Genomic DNA, 6,225 nt, shown 5'->3' with positions numbered 1-6,225 from the left:
TAATGCCTTGCCAACAAAAATAATCTCTTTCGAAGACAAATTACTACCTTTGACACTTGTGAGCTATGCAATGGTGCTCCTGAGGATGTCTTGCATGCGGTCTGGAGCTGCAAAGAATTGGATGTTGTATGGAGCCCAATATATTGGGCTCAACGAGGATCGGACCCTCCCCCCTTAAATTTCTATGATTTATTTAACCATTTTCTGCAGGTTCAAGATGATTTTCGAAAGGAATTCTTTGCGATTGCTGCTTGGAGATCGTGGAATAGATGGAATTCCATCCACTTTGGGCGTGCTATTCAACCTCTGTCACACATCTGCTCCTCGGCAGGCAACATGTTGCAGGAATTTCTGGCAGCTCAAGAAGAAAATCCAAAGGAAGCTTGATCTGCTATTCTTCCTCACTGGCGGCCTCCAGACGCAGACGTGTTCAAATAAATTTTGATGTAGCAGCCTTCAAGGCGACGAACTCAGCTGGGATTGGAGTTATTGCTCAGAACTGGTGTGGTGAGGCAGTCAGAGCTGTTGCCATGACAATTCCTCTGTCCACCTCAGTTGTTGATTTGGAAGCTCTAGCATGTCGCAAGGCAATTCTATTTGCTGCTGAATTGGGACTTCACAGAGTCATTTTTTAAGGAGATTCGGCTTTGGTAATTAACGCTATCTCGCAAGGGAGTGCAACGCTGTCTTCATATGGGAATATCGTCGAGGATATTCATGGTTTATTGTCAGGTTTTCAAACTTCTGATGTTATGCATGTGCGTCGCTCTTGTAATATGGTAGCAGATGCTTTAGCTAAAACACCAAAGAACCTTCTGGGGCCTCAGGTTTGGTTGGATATATTGCCTGAGGATATTTCCATTTAATTATTTATGCAGTTTCTTCCCAGGCCTTGGGTCTAGTTTCTCCAAAAAATAAAAAATAAAAAAATTAAGATTGATAATTTATTCTAACTTAATCTAAATATATGTAAAACTCCTTTTTAAATATTTGAAATCCGACCCTTTCTTCTATCTTATAAAAATTTTGTACTTATAGAGTAATTATAACAGCCACGCCTTTGAAGATGCATAGCAGTAGTCAGTTTACTAACCCATGTAATTGTCATCAGAAGTATGCAAATGTCAAATGTGTAAAAGTCAAAAGGTTGGAATTACATGTTGAACATATATTAGTCGTCAGAGATTTTAATTATAATAAAAGATATTTTTAAAAGTTCAGCATGGTGATAATATGGACGAGAACGGATACATTTCACATGCATGGTGTGCCTTGTAACTTGGACTCTTTCATCGGCCATATTACATTAAGCGTTTTATATTATTCATTAATTTATTTTTTTTCCCCTGATGGAATTCATTGATTATTGATGGGCAATGTTACCACACAGATGAGGTTGACCTGGTGAAAATTTGACTTATGCTAATGTTATCACGGTACATGTCAATGTGTAAATTAAAGAGTTTTGTCCCTTTCATCTCGAGCAAATGCTCCTCTCACCCTTGCTCGCTCTGCCACGGGCCGCGGCATTGTAGTACCTCAAAAAGCATTGACCTTCTTCCATGTTATTTAAAACGGAAACAAAATAGACTAAGATATTAGAGTAGTGTTTGTTACGAATTTACGATACACACGCAAATGCATTGAAAGTATGATTTTTACCTTCAAGATAGTGGCTCAAGCGACGATTTCAGTGCAGCAAGTATTTCTGAAAAAAAAATTAAAAATTAAGACGTTGACACGCAAGATATTGGGTAGCTTTACTATAAATAGGCCATAGGACCCCCTCTTCACGACCACAACATAGCAAACTAAGCTAAGCACATACACTTCAAAAACAGCTCTCGTCCTGGCAACTCATGGCAGCCATCAAAATTTCAAATAGTCCCACTATGGTTCGGCGATCAGCAAATTACCAGCCTTCCATTTGGCACTATGATTACATCCAAACACTAGGAAATGGATACGTGGTACATTTTGTTATTGTTTTCAATTGCCAGTTTTACTATTGTTTTTAACCATATATATTACTGGAAATTGACCAACCCTTTGTTTATAATAAAACTGTGATGTAGGGAGAAACTTGCGCTGAACAAAGTAATAATTTGAAGGAACATGCGAGGACCACGATGCTTCACAAAGTGGTGGATCCTTTAGAGCAACTCGAGCTAATAGACATCAGGGTGAAATGAAGAGAATATTGGAAGCTCTATACAATGATGATCACAATGGTGATACGTGGAAGGAGAATTTATACACTACTGCACTTAAATTTAGACTCCTAAGACAACATGGATATAGAATGTCTCCAGGTATTTTAAGAAAAGTAAAAAAAATCATGTTTGTATATTTAAACAGAACAAGATATTCTCCATTTCACTATATCTGACAGTGCACAAATTGCCATAATATAGTTAATCATTGTTGCATTGGTCATTGGTCATTGCAGAAGTTTTCAATAATTTTAAGGATGAGAGAAGGAATTTCAAGGAATGCCTTTGTGAGGATGCCAAAGGTATGCTATCATTGTATGAAGCCTCATTCCTTTAAGTAGGTCAGAATATATTGGAAGAAGTAAGAGATTTTGCAACCAAGCACCTTGAAGAATACCTCAAGCAAAATAAAGATAAAAATCTTTATGCAATAGTCATTGTTACTTATTTGTTGACAGTTCAGAAAGGATTATATAGATTCTCCGTCAAAGTATACAATGATGAATACTAAAATTAAAATCAAATCTCATGGAAACATAAATAAATGATCAAGTTTATTATAACCTAAAATTTAAAGTTAGAAAATTGATATTCTCTTGTTTGGTTCATTCAATGGTGGTCGAAGAGCACTGGACTTGCAGAAAATTTGAGCTTTGCAAGGAATAGGCTAATGGAGAATTTCTACTGCTCAGTGGGTCTAATATATCAGCCTCTATATGGATATAGTAGGACATTAATAACAAAGGTCGGTTTACTGATGTTTATGATATATATGGCACTTTGGATGAACTTGAGATATTCACGCATGCCGTTGAGAGGTTTGTATAAATCGCACAACACCATAAACCCTTCAAAGCTATCTTTTTCACAAAGATTATAAGAGTACTCTTAATTATTATTATTATTATTATTATTATTATTATTGATGATGACATAAAACACCACCTTGAAAAATTGTCCATATGGCTCGTCTACGGAGAAAGAAAGATGGCACAGCCAAGTTGCCTCGTCCGTCCTTTGGGACGGACGAGCAAGGTCTCGTCTGTCTCAAGGGACGGACGAGGAAGGCATGGCCATACTAAGGCACGTCCACTCCTAGTTAGAGATGGACGAGCCAAGCATTCGAGACTTAACCAATAAATCAAAACATCCATTGCTCACAGTGAGACACCGGTTCAGATGAAGCAACTTCTATGGAAGTTATGGAAGTTACCTCCGATTTTGATGAACTCCTCGACAATAGGAACGGTTATCAGAAAAAATAACTGTTCCATACACTATATAAACACGATTCTGCGTTGAGGTAAGGGGATTCTAACTCTTTCATTTGGAGAAGGGAATAAACACTTAGATATTTTTCCTCTCTATTCCAGCCTTCTAACTTCATCATCGGAGGGTCTTAGGCCGGACTCCACCGGTCTTTACTCTGATTGAGTTTGGTTTTACAGGATTCAATTCTCGAGATTGTCGAAATCTAAAGATTTTCAACCTACTGATTTTCTAGAGTTATCAATTATTATTATTATTATTATTATTATTGCTTTTGTAATTATAGATGGGTTATCAATGCAATGGCTCAACTTCCAAATTATATGAAGATATGTTTCCTTGTTCTGTACAATTCTGTTAATGAAATGGCTTTTGATCCCCTTAAGGAACAAGGACTCCACATCATTTGACACCTCAAAAAAGCTGTATGGACTTTATTCGACCTGTAAATCCATCATTGTGTATCAGTAACATTTTCTTCTTAAATACATGATCTAATTCATCACCCTACTATAATTGCTTCAATGGGTAGATTTATTTAGATCTTATTTGTTGGAGGCGAAGTGGTACTACAGCGAATATACGCCAAACCTTGAAGAATACCTTAAGAATGCATGGATTACAATATCATCACCAATTATACTAATGCATTCTTATTTTATTGTTGCAAATCCAATAACAAAGGAAGCCTTGGAATGCTTGGAAGAGTACCCTAAAATAATCCATTGGTCATCTATGATTTTACGACTTACAAATGATCATGGAACATCTACAGTATGCTAATCACATTATCCTAAGAGTTTCAGTAAGAATGCTTTCAACTTCTTCATACAATCATAGCCTAACAACATTTTCTTTTCTTTTCTCCCTTTTTTTTTTTGGGAAATCAGGATGAGTTAAGGAGAGGTGATATTCCTAAATCAATCCAGTGTTGCATGAATGAAACTGGCGCTTTTGAAAAAGACGCTCGTGAATACATAAAGTCTTTGATTAGTACAGCATAGAAGAAGATGAATGAAGAACAAGATGTGAGTTCACCCTTTTGTCAAACATTTATTGAACTTTCTATGAATCTTGCAAGGATGGGACACTGCATGTACCAGCAGGAAGATGGGTTTGGCCGTGCAGATCGCAAAACTAAGGATAGTATATTATCATTACTTATTCAGCCCATTACTCACAGCAGGATGTCTCGTGGAAATTCATAAAGTTTAGCCAAACTTGAACATCAAATAAGTGAAGTCTTTACAGAACCTCAATCAATATCTTTAGGGCACTTTTAAAATTAGTTCTGGAATAATTCCAAGGGAATTAGCGTTCAAGTGACGCAGCGTTGGAAAGATGTCTCTCTAATTTCTAACGCATCAAATAATGTTTAATTTTATTTTTAAGAGCCAGATCATCATTTTAATTACTACAGTCTACAGAGTACAATATGGAGTTTTCTAGAGGAAATTATGATCATTTTACTCTAAAGTGTATGCACTAGCATAAAACACTTCAATAAAACAAACTTCAAGTTCTCTTGCTTCTAGTTGTATATATTTAGTTCCAAATAATAGATTATGTTAGCTTTGTTTAATTGTTTTAAATATCTGGTCAACACAACAAAAGAGTCTGTTGATGCCTATTTTTTGACAAAGAGCCCAATAGCATAAGAAGCCCAATAATAGAGAAGATGAGAAGGAAATGAGGAGTAAAACGGTAAAGAAATAAGGAAGCAAAGCCCAACAGACTAAATCAGTAGGATTGATGGCCAGCAAACCCATGAAATGAGGTAAAGAAGTAAAAGGGCCAAGGAAGTCCAAGGAATGAAGTAGTAAGCCCATAGGAATAATGAGAGGTAAAGAAGGGGGTCTATTCGCTGTAGTACCACAGGTCAAGGTATTCAGATGGTGAGGTTTGGCAGTGGGGAGAAAAGGGGGTCTATTCTGAGGTTCCCACTCAAGCTTCTTTAGGGGAAATGTCCCACTAGGATGGCAACTCACCCAAAAGAGGTAAGCATGGGCTGGGACCACTTGATGCATGCCATAAAGGTAGGTGGTAAGATAGCTTTATCCTTATCCAAATGGGTAAAACAAAAACATAGAGAGGTAAGAAACAAGAAAAGTAATTTTGTCTAGAAATGGAGAGTGGTGCAACCAATGCACTTTAAGCAGAGCTAACGGCTAGGTAGGTGGCAGGCCAATAGGCAGTCTTGGAAGGATACCCATAAGGAGCCAAAAGCAGTTAAAGGACAAAAAGGGTAAATCCCACAATGACACAGATGGTATAAAAAGGGTAGCCATGAACAGTGAAAGGGAGGACAAAGGAGAGGTAGAAAGAAAAGAAAGGACAGAAAATAAAAGAATACATGGAAAGACTAGAGAGAAAAGAAAGAAAGACTAGAAAGAAAACCAGAGAGAGAATGAATGGTAGGAATAAAAGCATGCATCAATAGACCATATTTTCTCTCCCTCTTGATAGACCCACTCTCTGAAGATTGAGAATCGAAACTCAAAACATTTAGGCCCTTTCTCCAAAGTGTGTAACTTCTATGGCAGAAGCCTTTCTTGAGGTTACTCATGTTGGAGATTGGTCCCCTTCTTGGGTCTGCTTCTACTGAAAAGTTTAGCCTACTATTGGGTGATTCGCCCACTGTTCAGTTATTAAGTTTTTACTTTTCTTTTGCTGTAGTGTTATTTCCATTTGCTGTATTATTCTGCCGTAACCATGTTAACTATCTTCTCTGTGTTAGTTTTAC

General features: G+C 37.1%; 1 pseudogene; it reads left to right on the top strand.

Annotated features, from left to right (window-relative positions):
• Positions 1-1,859: 1,859 nt before the first annotated feature.
• On the top strand, positions 1,860-4,690 carry LOC111999251 (myrcene synthase, chloroplastic-like; annotated as a pseudogene).
• The last annotated feature ends 1,535 nt before the right edge of the window (positions 4,691-6,225 follow it).

This window comes from Quercus suber, unplaced genomic scaffold, assembly GCF_002906115.3.
Source record: "Quercus suber isolate HL8 unplaced genomic scaffold, Cork oak 2.0 scaffold_4, whole genome shotgun sequence".
Classification (NCBI taxonomy): domain Eukaryota; kingdom Viridiplantae; phylum Streptophyta; class Magnoliopsida; order Fagales; family Fagaceae; genus Quercus; species Quercus suber.
The sequence above is the reverse complement of the archived record's forward strand: the minus strand, read 5'-3'. Positions and strand labels throughout refer to the sequence as shown.